This window comes from Piliocolobus tephrosceles, chromosome 10 (assembly GCF_002776525.5).
Source record: "Piliocolobus tephrosceles isolate RC106 chromosome 10, ASM277652v3, whole genome shotgun sequence".
NCBI lineage: Eukaryota > Metazoa > Chordata > Mammalia > Primates > Cercopithecidae > Piliocolobus > Piliocolobus tephrosceles.
This window is the reverse complement of record NC_045443.1, coordinates 19298597-19322912: the sequence shown is the minus strand read 5'-3', so window position 1 is coordinate 19322912 and position 24316 is coordinate 19298597. Positions and strand designations below refer to the sequence as shown.

Below are 24316 nucleotides of genomic sequence, written 5' to 3'. Positions count from 1 at the left end.
AAATCTAACTCGTTTTCTACAGAGCCTGATTTACCAATAATATATCTATTATTCAAGTACTAACAGTCAATTCTACACTTGTACCATCTGCTTGGAAGATATATGGTATGTTTTTGATGCAGGAATAGAATTAAACATATGATAGTGTTACCAGTTTCATTATCATTAAAAAAAAAGGCCTCAAAGAAACTCTTACAATGGTTGCTTTGTGTGTTAGCTTGATTTACTTATTAAGAAACTCCTGTTTACCCTTTTGTAGGGAAGCAAGAAAATACCCTGTTTTAAAAAAGTTTTACTACCACAGTACAGGACAGACTGTGTTATGGAGACTCATGATTAAGACACAGCCTTAGGACCTAAAAGACACTTCTATCTCTACAACAGACTCAATGAAAGGTACTGAAAAAGTAACTGACTTCATAAGTTGTCCTTGACTCACCATGATATTGCATAACAGACACAGTCATGTGGTCTCATGTCAGCAACTCCAACCAAGACCATTTGCCTGCCAACATCAAGCTTTACTGGGGTATGGCTATTTTCCCTTAAAACCAAACAAAAAACAAAGTAAATGTTTCTCTGCTATGAGTAACTTAAAAAACAAAAACAAGTTTTAACTGGCCACACTTCTACATTCATATTTCTGACACTGGAGAGCAGATTTCTTTTTCCTTTTTTCACTTCATTTGCATAAATTCCTTTGTCAACAAGTTTTTTCTTTCCTTTCAAATGAAACCACTTATCCTTTATTTTGGAAATTTATTGAAAATGTTACACATACTGCTGTCTAGTGTTAAAAAAAAATCACATAAATGGTTTGAGATTTGATTACTTGGCTAATAATAGATTTTTCATTTATTTAGCAAATATCTAGAGTGTAATGCTTTTTCCATAAAATAAGCATTTTTTTCTAGATCCTGTAGAAGAATTAAAAAATTAAAAGAAAAAAAGAGAATGTTTAAACTAGGTGTGGGTGGGTAAAGGGGCTAGATAAGCACAGAAGTAAAATACAAGTGAGAATATTAGATATGCTACTGCATAAATGAACTTTGGAGTTGGATACGCTACTGCACAAATGCACTTTGGTTGCCTAGATCAGAATTCTGGATCAGATCTTAGGAAAACTATTGTACTTTTCTGTGCCTCAGTTCTTCCTTAATCTCTGAAATGGGTCTAATAACATCTTCCTCATACAGTTGTTATGATGAGACAAACGAAAACATTAAAGCCTTACAACAATAGTGTCTGACATATAATTAGAGCTCATTATGCAATAGCTATCGTTCTAAAAGACATGCAGATCAGAAAAAACAGAGAAAAATATAAATGCGTTTTGAGCTTGAATCCTGTAAAGGATAGGCAGGATCTGGAGAGTAGAAAATAGGAAGTCATGATGCAAATATATTGGGGTAAAAATCAAACAGTTAGTTTGGCTTAGTTATAATGCAATGGCTTAGTAAGGCAGGTAAAGAACAGGACTGAAGGTTGTGAATATTAGACAAAGGGACCTGGGTGTAACATAGTAGGCCACAAACAGCTACTAAAGAGAGAAGGGTTATCAAAGGAGATTTATCAGCAGAGGACCATAAGTCACATGGAGGGTTGATGAGGGTTTGGGTTTATCACAAATGCCCTTGGGAAAGCTGATTTTCCCATGAAGTAGTTTCATTTACTGTGAAGCAGGACTTACACTAAGGACCCACCACAACAATTGAAAGCACTAAGCTGGGATCTTAGTGGGCTCCCACTGTCCAGAGGTGATGCAGTGAATGACTGCAGAAATGAATGTGAAAGAAAATGAGATGTGATATGAACTTGAAAACAAGTTTGACTTAGCTTATATTACTGTTTAGATTTTGAATGAAATGTTCTCTTACAAAGGTTTTTGCAAAACAGCTGCTACTGAACTCTAAACCTGGTTAACCTTCAACAAATGCTGCTGTGGCAGAGATTGGTCATTGCTATCCATTGCCCATTCTTTTTTTCTTGCTCAGCTTTATTCAGGGAAGGAAAGCACCCTGCAAAAGTACTACATTTCCTGGCTTCCCTTGCAACTAGGTACAGGCATGTTAATTAGGCATGGCCAATGAGGTGGGGGACCTTAGGAAATTAGTTCATTTGCCCTTCTGATTTTTATACCTTCTGGACATAATGACAGCCATTTCAGAGCATGAATTAATCTTGAGAAAATCAGTCTCATTCTAGGACAGTAAAGCAGGAAAATGGAAAGAACTCTGATTCCAACCCTAGAATACTTATCTCTGGGGCTGCTTTACTTGAAAGAATAAACTACTCCGTGTTTAAACTGCTCACAGAAGCTCTTCAGCTTAAACCAATTACTGGCATGGGGAATAGGATTAACTCTACAAGAATAACTATTATTTAGACCCTGGGGCCAAGGAAGCTTACCTTCCCAGAGCACATGAGAAAAAAGAAAAAAAAAAAAAAGAAAGAAATCATTAGAACAAAATTGGGATCCTTTCCAATAGGAAGAAAGTTGGAAGGAAGAGTAGATAGCAATTTGGTAGGCACCAAGAATGGTCTATTACATTCTGTGACCTCCCCAAAAAAGTACCTTTAATCAATCGAAATGTAATTTAAATGAAAAAGCCAGTTCTGTGTATTAAGTAACTGAAAATATTAACAATGAGCAACAAAAGATTAAGCTGCCAAAACTTTAAGTTCTGCATAACAGAAAACATCACAGAAGAGGTACTGAACTGGAAACTGGAAGGATATAACCGACTTCCTTATACAGTAAAATTACTGTCAATCAAGTAAAAAACAACTTAAAAATTGCTATACAGAAAGATTCTCCAATTCTAAATAATCTGTATAACTCTTTGATTCCTAAATTGGCTAAATATTTCAAAAATGTTACCTACATGTTAGATATAAAAGACAAAACGAGAAAGGAATAAGGCATAATAATTTAAATAACAGAGCAAATTCAGTTCTTAAACACTGTTCTTAAAAAGTACGTTCAGATGACTGAAGATCACTGACATAAAAAATTATGACTATCCAAACACAAACTTTAAAAATGGACCAGTTTCACAGCTTTTCTTTGAAAAATTTCATAACAATATATGCTAGTGTTATATAATTATAACAAAAAATTCCAGATTGTTCATAATTTCATCTGGAAGTCCAAGAGTCAGTTCAGGATCTTAGCATAAATATTTAGTATTGACAGGAATGTAAATGGTGCAGGTGCTATGGAAAAGAGTTTAGCTCAAAAAGTTGGACACAAAATTGTCGTATGACCTAGCAATTCAACTCCCAGGTATATATACTCAAATAATTAAAAACAGGTATTCAAACAAATACTGGTACATAGATGTTCACAGCAGTACTATTCATAATAGCCAAAAGGTGGAAAAAAAACCCACATGTCCAATCAACAAATGAATGGAAAAACAAAATGTAGCATTTACAAATGATGGAATATTATTCAGCCATAAAAAGGAATGATACACTGATACATGCTACAACATGAATCACAAAACCATTATGCTCAGTGAAAAAAGCTAGACACAAAAGATCACATATTGTAGAATTCCACTTATAAGAAATGTCCCAAATAGTTAAATCCATAGAGACAGAAAGCAGATTAATCTTTGGAACTGGATAGAGGTGACGGTTACATTCCATTGTGAATGAATGTATTAAATACCAATGAACTGTACATTTTCAAATGGTTACTTTTATATGATATGAATTTTATCACAGTTGAAAAATAACTAACATAGCATTAATATGAAATATGTAAAGATCTGAAGGAAGATGTGCGTTGGAATTTAACCAGTTCTAGTTAGTAGTATTTTGACTTGCTATAATCACACAATTTTCTACAATTTTTCTCCTGACTGAATATATCCTGGGACGAACTTCATTACTTCCAGCCCTCTAAGAAGACTTAAAATGTGAGTCTACATTCAGATTAATCCCCACGGTGCAAATGGAATTGCCAAGTTGCACGTCCAACTTGTTCAGAAGACAAACAGGTTAAAAAGCATTCCGATCTAAACCACAAATGAAGAGATCCTAATAATTTACAGTTATGAAGATCACTGAGGAAACTTTTTGGTAGTTTGAGACCCTCTAGCATCACCTTATAATGCTTTTGTTGCTTCTCATGAGAAAAATGAGATTAACAGATTGTTTCCTACTATCTTGTTCATCTACAAAGATCACAGTGGTCCTCTATAGAAGGTAGACTACACAGCATAATATAATGAGGGAAAATAACAAGCAAGACCTGCAGATTCTATACTAAAACTCCACAAATGCTAAAATTAAAACCCCATATTTTCTAGAAGTTTACTTGTTTGCAAATTTTCAATTAAAAAAGAGACAGAAAATTAAAATCCTGCCCTCAGATGTTTTAGGTGTAGTAAGCAAATCCTGTACTGGTCCACAATTTCTGCTCTGAGGAAAGTAATGAAAAGGGCTCCACACTTCTCTCCTGTGAAATGGAAGCTGGATGTGGCTCTGACACAGGCAGTAGGCATTGGTTTATCATCTCTCCCCAAAGATGAGTAAAAAGAAGCAGTTTTGTGGCCCTGAAATATTGAGACTTTCACCTTTGGGGAAGCAGACTGAAAGTAGCTATAAAAGGACAAGTACTGATTGGATGGGCACTTCCTACTGTATGGAATCAAGGGATTGCAAAAACCCTTTCCACTGGTATCTGTCCTTCATTGTCCTAAAACTGCCATCCCATTGTGGCTAACAGAAGAGATAACCCCAATTTTAACAGATTCTTTTTTCCCTTTTCAATGGCGATAGGGTCTTGCTGTGTTGCCCAGGCTGGAGTAGAGTGGCTATTCACAGTCACAATGATAGCAAACTATAGCTTTGACCTCCTGGCCTCAAGTAATCCTCCCACTCCAGCCTCCTGTCAGCTGGGACTAAGGGTGCACATCATCATGCCTGGCTAAAACACTAATTTTTTCCAAGTAAATGTCAAAAAATTTGCTTTTAGAACGTGTATATTGTATCTATATATTTAAAGCCATATACTTTTGAAATCATTATCTATCATTATCTAATGAAATATTACTTTTATTTAATTAGAATACTGAATGATGGTCATTGAAAATGCTTTAAGCACAAAGAGACAGTCACTGAAGCAAATTGTCTAAAATTCTGTAACTTAGTCACAGTTATTTAGAGAAGGCCATTTAAACTTAAACCATTTTATGCAACAATTTTTGTTTTTTAGATGGAGTCTTGCTTTGTCGCCCAGGCTGGAGTGCAGTGGCGCGATGTCCACTCACTGCAAGCTCCGCCTCCAGGGTTCACGCCATTCTCCTGCCTCAGCCTCCCGAGTAGCTGGGACTACAGACGCCCGCCACTGCGCCCGGCTAATATTTTTTTGTATTTTTTTAGGTAGAGAGGGGGTTTCACCGTGTTCACCAGGATGGTCTTGATCTCCTGACCTAGTGATCCGCCTGCCTCGGCCTCCCAAAGTGCTGGGATTACAGGTGTGAGCCACCGCGCCCGGCCGCAACAAGTTTTTAAAAAAAATTTTTATATGGCCCTATGTTTTACTAGGCCCTATGTTTTTATATGGCCCTATGTTTTATATGGCCCTCTGTTTTACTATGAAATGCAGAAAATTGGTTTACACCATGTAAGAGCAAAACCCACTGATAATGGGCAAATCAGTGGGAAAAGAAGTTAATAGTAAAATTCTGTCCAGGAAAAAAAACAAAAACAAAACCAAAGTCATTCAATTAAACCAGACTTCCAAACTTCATCATTCCTGGACTTCACTGAACTTCTGAGTGCCACATGTACTATTAACAATACTTGAGAGTTACTTTATTAAAAAAGCAACCTAGTCTCATCCTAAGCAGTATCTACAAAATTGCAGATTTTCATTTTGAAAAAGCTATATTTTTCTAACACACAATATTAAAATGAGAAAATTTCATCCACATACTACCTTGTTACACTGTAATTAACTTTAAAATACTTCAGTATAAACAGTGGAGGAAGACAGTTAGTTAATATATTAAATATCCTATCAATGATTCACATTCAAAGAAACCTAGACAATCACACAGGCACTACAAATATCACCAATTCTGTATCAGAGGTTTCATTAATTAGCATAAGGGATGTTGGAAATATTTTTTCACAGTGAGATGAGTGATATTCAAAGTATGTGGTTGGTTCTCTCGTCTTTACATAAATAAGAAACAAGATCCCTGGCAATCCTGGGCAGCCAAACAGCTTTGGAGCAGTGGTCCAGTAGAGAATTTTATTTGGCTCTTCCTCCCTCGCAGTGAAGGATTCTGCTGCTTGACCCCATTAACTGAGCTGATCTCTCTGCCAGAATATTATGTTTTGAGTTAATCTTTGATGTAAGGTGCTTGCTGGAGTGCCTAAAAAGAACAGAGAGGGACTCTACTATTCTTATAGGAACAGTTTAAATGACCATTTTGATACCTATTACAAATGCCCAAATTGGTTTATCTCAGCTCACAACATACCTAAAAATCATTTTATATACTATCGGTGATATGTATACCATGCTTTGGGAAACATCAAATTAAACCTGTACAAAGAAAAAGTGAGTAATTCAAATCTAACAGAACAAACAAGTATGGCTGTGAATTAAAAGTCCCAGATTTCCCAGGTAAGTTACTGGTGTTCTAAAGTATTGGTCTCACAATGAAAACAACTATATAAACATTCCTAGAGTACCCTACTTAATTTACCCTAATACTTTTTTAAAAAACAAAAACATTTTAACAGCTGAAATTAGGAAGCTTCTTTTATATCTGATGGATTTTATGATCGCTGTCCACCAGGCGGCAATTATGATATTGTTTTTATTACTCATGTCTGCTTGAATAAAAGAGGTAGAGTGTGTGTTAATGGCTCGGCAACCCTAGAGACAATAGCAGAGCACACATTTCCACTTAGGAGCCACTGGTTGTAGGGGGAGGCACTCAGCAACAGTCTGGATACAGGGATCAAAATTAGGCTAGGCCTGCCTAACTGCAAAGTGATCTGGATGGTATCAGGTTTGATGTCATGCAATAATGAAAAAAAAAAAAAAAAAAAAGACAAAATTTCACTCACATATATTGTTCCTCCCTTCTCCATAAAACAATCAAATGTTTACTTAATAATATCCCTTGGATTACATGAGTTGATTCACTGAGCAAAAATTTAGGGCAAAATTAAAGCAAACTGGCAGCTACCCCCAAGTGTGGTGTCCAATCAAGTGAATGTCTTTGGCAGAGTAAGCAGAGACTCTACCACCTCCTACAATATTACACTTCACCAACTGCACATATTTACAGCATCTGCCCAGCTCTCAAAGGCATTTGAGTTTGTCATTCCAGAATTAAACAGCAGCTAAAAGAAAACCTGATGTGCTGACATTTCAAAAATTATTTACACATCCCTGTGGATCTGACTCAAACACGTATTTTCTCTGGTACTGACTTTCCACTTCCTCTTATTTATATATTATTAATTGACTGTCTTTCTATTATAGGCCATTTCAAAATCTTCATAGGAAGAGGTTGGTTATGACTAAGTTGCTATTTCAATCAATAATTATTGAGCATACATTGTAATAAAGGATGGTGAGCGTGAGGTGTCCACATGTATGAGTGCACTCTGTAATTCCCAAAGCTGAGAACAAACAGATCATTAAATTAGGCTCTGTTTACATTTGCAAAAGGAAATTGTACCAAGATTTTACAAAGCACAAAATTATTTGAAGCATAAAACAGAAATTGTAGACACTAGGAAATGAACACAAATGTTCCTAAATCCAATCCATCTGTAACTCCAAAGGATTAATAAAAGTAGCTTTGTTTGAGGACCTTTCTTTGATAATCTCAAAGAAAGCTGGACTGTGGGTGTGTGTGTATAAATATACGTAAGGATGTATACAAATATAAACATACATATTCATAAATATACATAAATATATATACACACATATATATATTTTAGAGACGGGGGTCTCGCTATGTTGCTCAGGCTGTCAGGCTGGTCTCAAACTCCTAGGCTCAAGCAATCCTCCTAACCTCAGCCTCCTAGGTAGCTGGGACTTCAGGCACGTGTCATCATGCCTGGTAATATTTTTTTTTTTTGAGACGGAGTCTCGCTCAATTGCCCGGGCTGGAGTGTAGTGGCCGGATCTCAGCTCACTACAAGCACTGCAAGCTCTGCCTCCCGGGTTTATGCCATTCTCCTGCCTCAGCCTCCCGAGCAGCTGGGACTACAGGCGCCTGCCACCTCACCCAGCTAGTTTTTTGTATTTTTTAGTAGAGACGGGGTTTCACAGTGTTAGCCAGGATGGTCTCGATCTCCTGACCTCGTGATCTGCCCGTCTTGGCCTCCCAAAGTGCTGGGATTACAGGCTTGAGCCACCGCGCCCGGCCCATGCCTGGTAATATTTTTAAAAATTAACTAAAGTCAATTGTTTATTCAGATTCCCTTAGGTTTCACCCAATGCCTTTTTCTGTTGTAGGATACCACATTATGTTTAGTCATCATGTCTCCTCAGGCTTCTCTTGGCTATGATAGTTTCCCAGACTTTCTTGTTTTTGATTACCTTACTGAAATAAAGTGTGTAGTTTCGTTTGTCTTTTGTCTTACAGACTCCCTCCATTTCCAAAGTTAATTAGGTGAGCACCTTTTTGCCCCATGACGTTCAGTGAGGTTGTGTCACACATTTGTAATAGGCTCCTTTGTCATAGTCTGCATTCTACCTTGGGATCTCCTTTGACATCCCCAAGGATTTTTTGCATACAGTCAGGTTTTACTTTTTGTGTTGTAAACTTCAATGGGGTTTGACAGACAGTGTCACATAATTACAGTATCATACAGAATAGTTTCACCACCCTAAAACTCTCCTGTGCTTCACCTACTCAACCCTTCCTCCCATCCCCCAAACCCCTGATCTTTCCACTCTATAGTTTTGCCACTTCCAGAATGTGTATGGGAATAACGCAGTATGTAGAGTTTTCACATTGCCTTCTTTCACTTAGCAATATGCCATTTAAGACCCATTTACGTCATTTTTGTAGCTTGACAGCCCATTTCCTCTTACTGCTGAATAATATTCCATTATTTGGATATACCACAGTTTATTTATTCATTCACCCATTGAAAAACATCTTGGTTGCTTCTAGTTTCGGCAACTATGAATAAAGCTGCTATAAACATTCAAGTGCTGGTTTTTGTGTGGACATGTTTTCAACTGATTTGGGGAAATACCTAGGAGCATGACTGCAGAATCATATGGTGAGACTATGTTTAGCTTTAGTAAGAGACTGCCAAAATGTCTTCCAATTTTGCATTCCAACCGCAATGAATAAGAACTCCTGTTGATTCACAATCTTGCCAGCAGTTGGTATGGCCAGTTTTTGAATTTTAGCCATTTTAATGGGTGTGGAGTAGTACTTCACCATTATTTAATTTGCAATTCCCTAGAGACAAATATGTTAAGCATTTTTTTGTATGTTCATTTGCCATCTGTGTGTTTCCTTTGGCAAAGTGTCTGTTCAAATCATTTGCTCATATTTTAATTGGGTTGTCTGTTTTCTTATTGAGTTCAGATATTTTTCATGAAGGAATTACACTTTTTGTTAAAATTCACATAATTTGCTAGACAACAGATTACAAATAAATTTCAGCAATTTGTCTAGGTCTGCATTTCATGTAGGAACCAATAATAAACTACTCAACTTTTCAGTTTTCTTTTTAAAAGCAGCACAAAAAATGGAATCAACCCAAAGGTCACAATCTCTTACGGAGAAGATATTAAAGATATTAAGGTACATTCACAGAAATAGTGCACACCACAGCTTTTAACATGCTCACTACAAATTCTGACCACATTTTGGCTTCATAAAACATCTAAAGTTGTATTGTTTAAAATGAGTCATGAATGACATAGCTTGTCCACTACCAGGGCTCTAGCTTACATCTATGTTTCATTTTCACACCTCTGTCAAACTTAATGACACAGAGTGCAAGCTAGTTGACGTCATTTAACTGATAACTTTTCTCAGAAAGTATTGGGCATTTTATCTGGAAATGTGGCTAACAACTATTTAAAGACAATTAACTTCATTTTATGTAGAAATTACAACTGCACTCCATGAACACATACGATTGATGAAAGCATTTACTCAAAGTTTAAAAAAAAAAGAAAAGAAAGGAGAAAAAAGCAATTGGAGACTTTCTTGGACTTTCTCTGTGTGAAATTCTTTCGTTTTCTTTTTTTTGGGGGGGGAGACGGGAGAAGTTTCCAGCATTTTATTATGAAAAGTTTCAGATATAGTTAAAAGTTGAAAAGCTGAAATAATTGTACAGTTAACATCTATAGTCATCATCTAGGTTTTATAATTACATAATATTGTATTTGTTTATCACACATCTATCTATCATTATTCTATCAACTCATCTTTTGTGTGAAATTGTTTTTTGAAAAAAGAAAATCATTTTGAAAGTATTAACTGTTGTTTTATGGTATGCTTGACAAAACCAGAAAGGTACTTCTATTGTTCCTATTTTTTAAATGACTCCCCTGTCCATATCCACACCAAAACCAATTATATAAAGATCTTGTATCAGTTATTTTTCTCTGAATGACACCAGAAATTGAGCCTATACATTAGGTACAGAGAATAACCTTCCCCTCTGAAAAATCCATGGGAAAAAAAATTCAATTAAAGCCTAAGATTAAAAGCAATTTAACTGTATTTTAAAAATAAAATAAAGGTATATGTAAAATGTTATATTAGCATACTTTTAAAATAATAACAGGTAACCTATAAGTATTCAATGTACAGTAAACAAGTCTCTAAATTATGAATGCCAATTCAAGGGAAGAACTTGAAATAAAAAAAAAAAAAAAAAAGAAGGGAAACGGGAGTATCTGGAATAGCATACATCCAAATAACTCACAAATCTTTTATAATTATTTCCCAAAACACACACACACACACACACACACAAAATAAAAAATAAATACAGTCCTACCAGATTAAAAATAGAAGTGTAATCAACAGAATTGTTACTAAAATATTTGATTCCATCCCCAATTTGGAAATATAATTTAAGTCTTATTCACATATACAGTCATCCCTCGGCATGCTAGGGAAATTGGTTTTAGGACCACCTGCTTATATCCAAATCACCACCCCCGTGTAAACCCAAATCAGTGCATATGCAAGTCCTTGCGGAGCCCATGTATATGAAAAGTCAGCCCTTAGTGTATGCAGATTTTGCATCCTGGGAATACTGTATTTTCAATCCTCTTTTGGTTGGAAAAAAAATCCACATATAAGGGAACCAGCACAGTTCAAACCTGTGTTGTTCAAGGGTCAACTGCAGTTTCTTTTTCAACAAATAATATTTATTTGTGGGCTTTCTTCTTTTTTAAAAATGTAATAACATATAGAGGAAAATGTAACAAAACAGTGATCCCATTGCCCAGGATAATCTGCTGATACATAAAAATAAGTAAACACAATATATACATATAATTAGATAATTCAAAGTTATCGAGGCAACCTTTCTATTAACTGTTTCAGATATACAAATTATTGAAATACTCCTCCACTCCTTTTTACTGGAGCAAAATCAATCATACAATTTTAGACATGTCTTTTACAGAGAAAATATTTTATGGAGAAACATTGTTATTCTACAGGATTTTTGGATATCGCTGCAAAGACCATGAATTTATAAATACAGATGAATATGTTCTTATCTCTTATTCTTGTTGCATCTAATGAAATTTAGGTTTCTTTCAAAAAAGAGAATAAAATGTTATCTATTCAAGTGTTTAGCATTCAAATATTTATCCTCTATTCCTGCCAACTAGATACATGGCATTACTTTTTAAAAAATCACTGGCATCTTTGACTTTTTAAATTACATGGAAAATTAAGAGCTAGAAGTTAGGCAAAAATAACTCCGTTTTCTTATGTGACACTGGAGGAGAAAACATTTTGTGCAAACATTACTGGTAACCTGTTATAACTCTCTGTGGAGTGATGTCTCTGATGTATCCAAAACAATGCTATTTGACAATCCTATCCCTCTCTGATTTATGTCCCCCAGACACAGAGAAGTCACTGATTTTTCCACTATTCTTAAGCTTCTAACAAGTCCTGGCAGATAATCTTATTTTCTAATTTACTGAAATAACTTAAATCATCTGACATCTTCTCTCAACCACCTGTGGTACCCAACCCCCAGGATGGTATCCAACAATCTTAAGGCAGTCATCCAGCTAAACTGTAGCAATTTCCTGACCCACAGAAACATTTATTATTGTTTTAAACACTGTATTTTGGAATGATTTGTTATGCAGCAATAGGTAAGTTAATGTAATCCATTTAACTATTCTGAAAGCTTGTAAATATTGTTAAGTCCTCAAATTTAAAAAGCACACTTCTTCCCTCCACTCTCATCTTTCTTCTTCTGCTAAACCCTCCAGAGAGTCCACACCAATCATGCTACTGAAACTGCTTTCTTAAAGGTCAATCAATATTCTCATCATTGCCACATTGATGATCTGTTTCTTTCTTATACTGTTGATGTCTACGCAGCTTTTGACAACTGGAAATGTTTACATTCTTGGCTTCCACAGCACTGAGTTCTCCTTAGCTCTGACCCAGGGAGAATTTTCCGACTTGGACTAATTTTCCAACTTCTTTCATGTGCTGTATTTTTATTCATACCTGTTGAACACTTTTATTCTGATTTGCATCCCCACCTTATCCCACAGTTCGCCTAATGACAGCAACAAAAGCAACTGGCACAATTAAAATTTATTAAGCACTTATGTGCTAGGCCGTATGCTAAGTTCCTAACACATATATCATCCCGTACATATTTAGCCTTTCCATTAACTCCTTGGTGCCTATATTCTGCAATTCTGGGTAATCTACTGCTTTAGTCAACCTTTCCCTTTCTGGGAGTAAACTGCATTCCACACGTGTAATTCTCTTGTTTATTATCATATCAATCATCTCCCTAGCATATAGAATACTGCTTAACACATAGTAGGTGTTTATGAAGCACAGATTAAAATATTTGTTGCATGACTGAAAAACCCCAAGTATCCCTTTTAATACGACATTTATTTATTATAATACTTTTAAAAATCATAATTACAACATGGGGATGAATCCTTGGCGTTGCCATTTTGAAGGTCAAAACCTGTCTAATATTGGCCATTGCATTTACTTAATATAGACAATATTGTTGTAAGGCAGTCTCATTGCTATGACTATAAGACATAATCAAAATAACGACATCAGTAATTACAGTACTGAGAAAAGAAGTCATGGAGGACATTTTCTGGAGAGAGAGAGACAAGGAAAGAAGGATTAGAAGCATTCCAGATTATGTTTAACATATTAAGAGGTAACAGTAGCAGGTAGACATCAGTAGTAGATCTGGAAGACAGTAATCACATTTATAAGAAAATATGATAGGAAAAACCTATGTCTCACCTTCATTTTCTCCATGTCCTAATAACAGTTCTTAGCCCACAGTCACCCACGCAGTGAATCCCTTAGGTAGTCTAGGCTCTGCCCTTAGCAGAACTTGTTTGTTTGTTTGTTTAAATGGATTCTCGCTCTGTCACCCAGGCTGGAGTGCAGTGGTGTGATCTTGGCTCACTGCAACCTCCGCCTCCCAGGTTCAAGCAATTCTCTTGCCTCAGCCTCCCGGGTAGGTGGGACTACAAGTGCCTGCCACCATGCCTGGCTAATTTTTGTATTTTTAGTAGAGATGGGGGTTTCAGCACGTTGGCCAGGCTGGTCTCGAACTCCTGACCTCAAATGATCTGCCCACCTTGGCTTCCCAAAGTGCTGGGATTACAGGCATGAGCCACCGTGCCTGACCAACAGAACACTTAACCACTGGAAGGATCACATTAGTTTAGGACCTCTAAGAATCACCTATATTCAGATGAGTCCAATGTTACTCTCTTAGATTTTTTCCAAAGACAGCTATAATGAAAAACCAAAGGAAGCTTGCCTATTTTGCTGCAAAAATTTTGTATAGCAAATTGTCTATTATACCACCCAGTGTTCCTAAATAAAAATCCACATGAGAAATTCTATTCAAAGAAAAACTGTCTCTCTGGATAAACCAAAGTGCCTCTTCTTTCTGACAGCATGGTAACTTATATTTCCCTTTTACAATGGAAACAGAGCTAAAACTGAAGTTCAACTACAGCAATGTTATTGACTTTCATGTTTAGCAAGTTTGTATTTTGTGATTTTCTTTACTTCTAAACTTATCTATATTTTATTGCTTATACTTACCTTTTAAGTTTTCTAGAAAAAAACAATAAAAATAAATGTAATTCATACCCAACTCAACATTATACAATCTTTTCTAATACATATTTTACAAGTTGGGGGCTCACGTGTTGTTAAATTATCATTTTACCTTTGGAGATACAAATTTACTCAGAAAGCCAAAAGTCAGTGCTTCTTCAAGCTACTGATATTATATTTACCATGTTGGCAATTATTGAGTGCCTATGATAGCTCATGTTGGCTAGAACAATTTTTTTAAATTTGCTGTATTACTTGAGACTAAATTTAAAACTGCTAAAATTTGTAAAGGGGTCTCAGAGAGTAGAATAAGGCTCTTTATATGGCTTATTTTATGAAACGTTCTCAGAAGAATATGATTATATGATTTCACATATAAGAATGCTTTACAATTTTTAAAAAGCATACCTTGAAGTGCGAGGGGATGCTGTTATCCAAACTACTATATGCACCGCCCCTTACCCCCACACATGAGGATAAAATGTTAGCTGTTAATATGTCAAAGGCCATATTTCCTTGGCCATTTCTGCATGCTAGAAAGCACTAAACACTCAATAAATAAGTTACTCGGCATCTGGATTCTATTATAGCTTCCGTATTATTTATAACTCATAACATACTTTTATATTTTACATTAAAAAAAAAAAACCTTTTAGCTAGCTGGCTAACCTAAACAAGCTTAAACTGACAAGGAAGTTCCAAGTATTGCAAAAGAAGAAATAGTTTTTAGTAAGCAGATACATTTTAGAGCATTTTGAGACGGAGTCTCACTCTGTCGTCCAGGATGGAGTGCAGTGGCACATTGATCTCGGCTCACTGCAACCTCTGCCTCTCAGGTTCAAGCGATTCTCCTGCCTCAGCCTCTGGAGTAGCTGGGATTACAGGCATGTGCCACCACACCCAGCTAATTTTTGTATTTTTAGTAGAGACGGGGCTTCACCATGTTGGCCAGGGTGGTCTCGAACTCCTGACCTCAAGTGATCTGCCCACCTCGGCCTCTCAAAGTGCTGGGATTACAGGCATGAGCCACTGCGCTCAGCCAATTTTTTTTTTTTTTTTAAAGGAAAGAAATACGCTGCTTTCAAATGAAAGGCAGCATCTACCCATGCAGATTGATTGATGTGATGAACAACTCATGGTTTTCACTTTCAGATGGGTTCTTAACACCATCTGGCAGACAACTCTTTCATTTGCTTTCATTCTCCCTTTAGCAGTTCTTCTAAAATTTTTGTCACTCTCCTTAAGCCACTATCCTAATCACTCCCATGCCCCAAGCAAATATTTGTTGCCCTCAAATCATAGGGTAGTTAAGCGCCCCCTCCATCATATGTCCCTGGATCTGTTTTCTTCCTAACTTCCCTGGTACCTTGTCCTAACAATTGGTTCTTCTCTTCCCTCCATCTTTAACCTTTTCTCTCTACTTGCGCCTAGGTACCAGCTGAAAAACACACTTTAGTCACTCCCATTCTTTGATGTTGATGAATTTCTCTTTTTCTTCTCAAACAGGCTATTTGCACTTCTCACTCCCTCCCTCCCACCTCTTTCCCTCCTCCATTAACTGTAATCTATTCTCCCTACTGCCCCAGCAAAGGTCACTGATGTCTCTTTAACTAACAAAGTCAAAGGGTGTTTCTTGGTCCTCATCTCAAAGGGCTGATGTGTAGCACCTGAGACAGCTAACACTCCCCTCTCCTGGTTTTCCTAATCTCAGTCCTCTCGTTGTTTTACGCTAATCACTTCTACTAGGTCTGCTCTGCTGATTTATCATTCCTTTACCCAGCAGCTAGACATTTGTTTCTTTCATGGTTCTACCTCCAAACCTCCTTCATTTTACACACTCCATATCCTTAGGTGGTTCAATCCATTCCTTATTAATCTTATCATTCAATAACAATATTGATGTTTTAACTAAACTTCTACTTTCTAAACCTATTGCTCTGATAATATTAGTATTATCATAATAATTATTATTTTGTTGTGTAGAGCCCTATATCCAATTTTTGCTTCTCAACAAAAGGAATATCCTATCTATATTTCAAACTTAAGAGGTCCAATCTTTATTCCCAATTAAACTTGTTTTTCCCCTGAAAATGTCTCATCTCAAACACAATTCAAATGCCAGAGAGAATAGTTTTCCCTCTCACATTCGCTACCTGCCATCCCAGTTTATCAAACCTAACATTCTATCTCCTTAACTTACGTTGTATCGATCTATCTCTATTTCTGCTGCCAGTTTAAAATCCTTGTCCCATTTTCAACTGTACTATTTCAAACATTAAGGAATCTATGCCCTATCTCCTCCTCCTTCAATTTGTCCTCCATGCTGCTGCAAGTTTCTCTCTCTAATATGCAGTTTGTCCTGTTCTGCCCCCTACTGAAACCTTTAAAAATGACCCTCACCAAAGCCTGCAGGATTCTCTGTGCTCCTTAGCAGGAGCACAGATGTGCCTTCCTCACCTGCCTGTGCTCCCTGCCCCTAAGCACCTCACACTGAACACTCTAGCAGCACTGAATGACCTGTTCCCTAAAGATATCTATAACCTTTTGGTCTTGCTGTTCACTCTTGTCTAGAGTGCCACGCATCCCTGCTTTTCTACTTAGCAATTTTTGTTCAAAGAAACCATGCTTAGCAAATGCTTACTCATCCTTCAAAACCCAACACAGACATAATCTGCTCTGAGAAGCCACCCACACTCTCATATCCTTGGGCAGAAGAAATCGTTCCCCATCCATGCCACTGCACACAACGCACACACTTCTCTCTCAGTGTACGCAGCACCTGCTCCAGAGGGATCAGTCACTGTCTTTGAAGATTTAGGTCACCTGGGTCTGGAATGTGTAAATAATCTCATGTTTATTTAACTATCTGACATAAATGATATTCTTATAGACCCTATTTCCCCTATGTGGTAGATTAGGAGTTGTCTGAATTCTTAGAAATCTAGTATAGGTACTGGAACAAGACTGAAAACAATTCTTCAGTTTAAAGATTAAGAATTTTGGAGTTACATAGATCTGGGCTTAAATTCTAACTCTGCCACTTATAGTCTTTGCGAACTTGAAATTAAAAAAAGAAAAAACCCCACTCTTCCCATGTATTCCTCTTTCTGAAATGGGAGTATCTTCCCTGTAGATGCTGTGAGGATATGTTTGATGAATTTATGAATATACTGGTCATGCAACATTTCAAAAGTTATAAATATTTAAGATTAAAACTAAACTAGTGAGCATGGATTGATTTTTCTTTCTTTCTTTCTTTTTTTTCTTTCATTCGAGACAGGGTTTTGCTCTGTCGCTCAGGATGGAGTACAGTGGCACAATCTTGGCTCACTGCTACCTCCGCCTCCTGGGTTCAAGCAATTCTTATGCCTCAGCCTCCTGAGTAGCTGGGATTACAGGCACCCGTCACCATGCCTGGCTAATTTCTGTACTTTTAGCAGAGATGAGATATCACCATGTTGGCCAGACTGGTCTTGAACTCCTAGTCTCAGGTCATCAGCCCGCCTCAGCCTCTCAGTGTTGGGATTACAGGCGTGGGTCACCACATGCGGCTGATTAATTTTTCAAAACCGTACTTACATTTACTTGAAAGTAATGTTTTAACAGATGCCTTATATTTTTGTTTCTCTTTCGACTTTGGTTGATAGCTGCCCCATGTTTAAAACCTTTTTTTTTTCTTTTCAGATGGAATCTCACTCTGTCTCCCAGGCTGGAGTGCAGTTGCATCATCTCAGCTCACTGCAACCTCCACCTCCTGGGTTCAAGCGATTATTCCACATGATCCCAACTGTGACAAAGACTTAGCAGATGTGACTGAATTACCAAAGTCACCAACGTTGTAATTTGTTACAGTAGTCATAGGAAACTAATACAAGGCTCTGTTAAATAAAATTTATAGGTCATTGATTTGGACTGAGCTCCTGCATTAGGCTCAACAGACCAAACCAAAATGGAGTTACTCATGCTGAAGTTCACACCACCAAGCTAAAACTAAGTTGTTTATCTGACCTTCCAAGAAATCAGGAGAGGAATGGAGATAATAGCCGAATCCCCAAACAGGTCAATTTTAGCCAGCATGATAAGGCAGTAGCTCCTGCTTTAAACTTTATAAGGAAAGTAACTTTGAAACAACCAATCGGCTTTTTGTTCTCTGATTCGGCTTTCTTCAGCCCTTTTTTGTCAATAAAACCAACCTCCTCTGCTCAGTTCATCACAACACTCAATTCTATTTTACAGGACGAGGTCTTACCTGATTCTAGAATTGCAAACAAAAGCCAATTAAGATCTTTAAAATAAATTTTTTGTGACTAGGTCATTTGATATCTTCTATTGACTTAAAACAACAGAAATTTATTTTCTCTCAGCTCTAGAGGCCAGAAATCAGGCCAAAATCAGTATTAATGGGTAGAAATTAAGGTGTTGAGAGGGATTCCATAGACTGTAAAGGAGAATAAGTTCGCGTTTGCCTCTTCCAGCTTCTGCATGCCTTGGCTTGTGGTCCCATCACTCCATCTCTGCCTCAGGAGTCACACTGCTCTCTGAAATCTCCCTCTGTCCACCTCCCCTTCTAAGGACACTTGTGACTGCATTTGCCACTGCCCTCCCCACCAAGATCAAGGAAAACCGCATCTCAAGGTCCTTAATTTAATCACATCTGGTAAGTCTTTGCCACAGAAAGTAGCCTTCACAGGTTCTGGGATCAGATTATCACTACACATCCTGAAATGGGGGAATATTATTCAACTTTGTGGGGGCAGGGTATGCGTCATAAAACCAAAGAACAAAGTGTAGGGGCAACTCTCTTATCTTATTCATATCTTTGGTATATCTGTAATATTTTTACAATAACTATTTCATACTTTTTAATTATTAAAAACAAGAAAAAGAATAAAATGTAATATTCCTCCATAAACCCTAGTCAAAACCCCTATAAGCCTTAAAAAACATGGCTAAGTTTCATGTTAATGTCTAGATTTACAGCAGCAACTCTACCGAACATCATTGTTAAAATTTATAAACAGACCAACTCTTCAAATAAAAAAAAAATTGCTTCCTTATTAACTCTTTAGAAAGTGGAGAAAAGGCAGTAAAAACGACAATGTCTCTGACCAACCAGGAAACATATACACTGACTAAGTCTCCCAACATTCACATCCTTTGCTCTATACTTTCTACTTCTTATTAACCTTAATAATCCATCTCCCAGATAAATTTGGCTGGCTAGATATTAACTGCTGCACTTCTTCCTTTCCTGCCTCTGACAACTTGACCTCAAAGGAAAAATATGTTTTTGATATATACTTAAAAATCATGCTTTCTTATTGACTTAAACGATAATTTCAGATATTTATTCTCAAGGAAAATGTATAGCTCCAAAAAAATTATGCATATATCTAAAACATACCTTTCTGACAAAAAAAAAAAAAAAAATCATAGCTCATCTAGAAAGGAAAATAACCCAAAGATGTGTGCTGGACAGCAGACAAGCTGTACACCAAACAGCAAGAAGAATGGGAGAAGATCCCGACTCCTAAAATCCAGAACCTCTTCCACTGGAAATCACTCATGTTAAATGACAGCTAGAGGGAGAAGTTCCATTTGTATTAGTAAGTCACAGGTCCTCCGTTCTGGATTTACACTCTTTTACCTTTACAAAGTAGATTTCGGACTTACACTTTTAAAAATGTCAGAAATAAAAATCTCTGAATATGTGTAGCATTTTACTAAGACGTATCAGGGGACTTCAAAAATTTGTGGAAAAATGAAACTAAAAGATAAATATTATAAACTAATCCTTAACATAAATTCCATTAAGGTTAAAACACTTTTATAAATGAGAATACCAGCCATTTACTCCATCCCTAAATAACTGGGAGTCCTAAGAATTTAACCACGTCAATGTAGTCTTTTTCACATTATTAACTGAATAGAAATGGACATCCTTAAAATCCTTTAAAGATTTTTTAACATTAGGAAACAAGAAGTCAGAAGAAGCCAAATCAGGATGATGAGATGAATGCCTCATGACTACCCACAAAAACTCTCACAAAATTCCTTTGTTTGATGAGAGGAATGAGCAGGAGCATTGCTGTGGTGGAGAACTCTGTGAAGATGATTTCCCAGACATTTCTACTAAAGCTCTGACTAACTTTCTCAAAACATTCTCATAATAAGCAGATGTTATTGTTCCTTGGCCCCTGAGAAAGTCATAACAAGCAAAATGCTGTGAGCATCTTTCAAAATTGTTGCTGTGACCTTTGCTTGTGACCAGTTCACTTTTGCTTTGACTAAACCACTTCCACTTCTTGGTAGCCATGCTTTGATTGTACTTTGTTTTCAGGACCATACTGGTAAAGCCATATTTCATCTTCTGTTACAATTCTTCAAAGAAATGCTTCAGGATCTTGATCTCACTTGTTTAAAATTTCCACTGGAAGCTCTGCTCTTCTCGAGCTAATCTAGATGCAACAGTTTTGGCACTCACTGAGTGGAAAGTTTGCTCAACTAATTTTTCAGTCAGATTTGTGTATGCTGAACCAATCAAACTGTCTGTGGTGGAGGTTCCGATTTCTGCTGTTAACTGTCAGTCTTCAATTAGGGCATAAACAAGATTTATTTTTTCCTTGAAAACTGATGTGGATGGTCTGCTGGTGCAAGCTTCATCTTTAACATTGTCTTGTCCCTTCTTAAAATGAGTTATCCATTTGTAAACTGCTGATTTCTTTGGAGTGTTGTCCCCATAAACCTTTTGTGAATCATCGATGATTTTACTATTCTTCCATCCAAGCTTCACCATAAATGTGATGTTTATTCTTGCTTCAATTTTAGCAGAATTCATGTCATTCTGATAGTTCTTTTCAAACTGATGTCTTATCCTTCTTAGTGCCTCAAACTAGGTCCTGTTCAGACATGCTACAACACATTCATACAAGTTTATTTTGGTATAAAAAAAATTTATGAAATCCATGCATAGTTTTATCACTTTTTGAAGTAAATTTTCCATAAATTTTTGAAGTTCCCTCATATTTTTCACTATTTCTCTCTGAATTGCATATTTAATTTCTTGTACTTTATTTTGAGATAAATATGGCTACTAAACTAGCAAAATATCAATTCTATACTAAGCTTAATGGAAACTCGATCTATCTTCATTCTCAGGGACAATCATATTGATGTCAAATATCTGAGGCCAACATTCGATCTGCAGAGTACCCTGGGATCAAGAAACCGGCCCAACTCAGGCTCTTAAGTAGCTAAGAACAGGAGGTCTTGGCACTAGATGTATTAATATTTGTATCCTCTCTTTTTGTAATAAACAAGGATTTGAGAACATGTACAGTCATTAGGTTACAGCAAAGAAAACTGCTATTTAAATTAGGTTTCAAATTTCACTGGAGTGCCAAAAAATGAAAGTTTAGTTGGAAACTGAATCCAACTATCAGTATTTCAAAATACAATTTAAGAAAAAGTCCCCTAAAGTAGGTGGGTGGGCCAGTGGAGCCGACAATAGGTATTCTACTTCCATGACTATGGTGTGTTTCAATGAAGAGGCAGAAGGCTTAAATTCAAGTGAAAAGATAAACTCTTTTTTTTTTTTTTTTTTGAGACAAGAGTTTTTGCCCTGTTGCCCAGGCTGGGGTGCAAGTGGTATGATATCAGCTCACTGCAACCTCCAACTCCTGGGTTCAAGCGATTCTCCTCCTCAGCTTCCCGAGTAGCTGGGAGTACAGGCACCTGCCACCACGCCCAGCTAATTTTTGTATTTTTTAGTAGTGACGGGGTTTCACCATGTTGGCCAGGCTGGTCTCGAACTCTTGAACTCAGGTGATCCACCTGTCTTGGCCTCCCAAAGTGCTAGGATTACAGGCATAAGCCACCGCACCTGCCTAGATAAACATTTATTGAATGCCTACTTTGTGACTAACACCATGCTAGGTTCTTTAGAGTAACTTTAAGAGAATGAGTGGAAACTTGTGAGAATTATAAAAATCTTTACCCAGTTACTATTTTATTATAAACCTTTCATGTTGTATTCATTGCCTACACGCCTAGTGTAATGTACACTTCTAGTGGCTTTCAAAAATGCCATTTTAACTTACATATCTATGATAATCACCTTATCTACTAATTATACATTTTACATCTCATCACCCTTTAATTCTAAGACTACAAAATAGAAGATAAAAAGCAAACTGACAATTTTTCCTTTATTTATCCAGATATTTTAATATAGAAATTCATAGTTAAAATTACTGAAACGCTTGCCAAATGTTTAATATTATGTATTACAGTTCTTCCTTTCAAAAGTAAACCATACACCAGAAAAAATTAAGTTCCAGGGTGAGGTTCTGAATAAGATATTAAAGGGCAAGAAGTTCTGCTATGAACAGTCCTTTATGGTCTGTTATTCGCCAAACGTACTTGACCACAAAATCCATTTTCATCCACCACCACTTAGGATCTTTAAGCACTACTGAGATTCATCAAAATTAAGGAAATAAGTGTTCCTTAATGGGTAGATGTTAAGTTAAATGAGTAGATAAATTTAATGATTTGGAAATGAGTAAGATATATAGGTATATTCTTAATATCTAGAAACCTGGCAAAGAGACCCTTGTCATTGGTAATTTTTCTTTCTGTATTTTTCTTACATTTCCCAGTATTTCTCCACACATTTCTTTAATAGATCTTCTATTCATTATTTCTCTTCTATTGATCTATGAAGATTTATGATTAGAGTATCTGGGACTAAATAAATAAGAGAAAGTAGTATAAAATAATATAACAGTATAACCTTGCCATGAAAATTTTGTGACCATCCAGTCTGCAGTGAATATGAGAGAAAGAAGTTAAAACCACATCTGTCACCATTACATAATACACATGGAATATGTATTTCTGAGATTAGTTTCAAAGACTACAGAGGACTTTATAGATTTTATGCACTTGAGATATTTCAGTTAAAAAAATTTAATAGAATTTGGAAAAGCAATACTTGTTTGTTTTCTTCCCACAATGGCTATTAGTGAATGACTTATCCCCTCATGAATCTTTGTCACAGTCTGTGAAATAATTTTATTACTTTAGAAACTATAAATGAACCACTTTATCGCTATGGTAAAGTATTATACTAAAAGTAGGTAGAAATAAATAAGGTAGGCATCATGTGCAAGGTCAAACAAGTGAGTCAGTATAAAGAAGTGGGAATAGATTTCTTGAGTCCTGTCACCCAGTCCTCATCTCTAAACGCTAACCCTCCCTTTTCATGAATATATAAGCTTAAGTATACACCCACCTCCTTCACAAGTGCCAATCCTGGAAAATGGCATAGTGGGGGAAGTTCACAAAATGAAGATATTTCAGGAAAGCCTCACATAATTGCCTGGCATTTGAAGGTACTAAGCTTTCAGTAGTCTCTTCCTATTTTTCCCACCCCCCACATCATTTTTCTAGACCTCTTTAAAGCACTTTATATGTCTCAAATTCCCTACCTGACATTTATGTGTACTAACAAACATGATTTTCCCCGAAGGAAATAAATATGGTAATTTTATGCTTTTTCTTCAAATCTTCAAAAAATATAAAGTTGTATCTTCAGCAGAGTAATGCCATTTTAATCTCCAGGAGAAGACTCTGAATATTTGGTTGCCAAGTTTACCGATTATAAATACATAATCAAAATTGTGTTCATCATGAAATAACAATGTATAGATTTTAAATATTATATAACATTATAAGAGCATAATATGGAGAAAATGCACAAAAAGATCCCCCTTTAACTTCATGGTAAAACATGAACACTTCAGATTTTTTAAAAAATCACAAAACATTTAAATAAGATTATCTTCCTATTGATCACTCATTGATAATATGAGCTCAGAGAAAGTAACAGCCTAAACCTGCAAAACTATTACGCAACATTTATGTAGCTAGTTCAATAAATTAAGATAGAATTCTAAATATGAATACAG

General features: G+C 36.3%; 1 protein-coding gene across 7 annotated transcripts in view; it reads right to left on the bottom strand.

The window, feature by feature from the left end:
• PLEKHA5 (pleckstrin homology domain containing A5) overlaps positions 1–24316 on the bottom strand; it is a 258282-nt gene that overhangs the window by 149874 nt on the left and 84092 nt on the right. Inside the window, exon 1 of one of the 7 annotated variants that reach the window (XM_023226161.2) lies at positions 440–458. The exons of the other annotated variants lie outside the window; for them this stretch is intronic. The gene's annotated coding sequence lies outside the window, so the exon portion shown is untranslated. Of the gene's footprint in view, positions 1–439; positions 459–24316 lie in introns of those variants that run through there. 7 annotated transcript variants of the gene reach the window in all.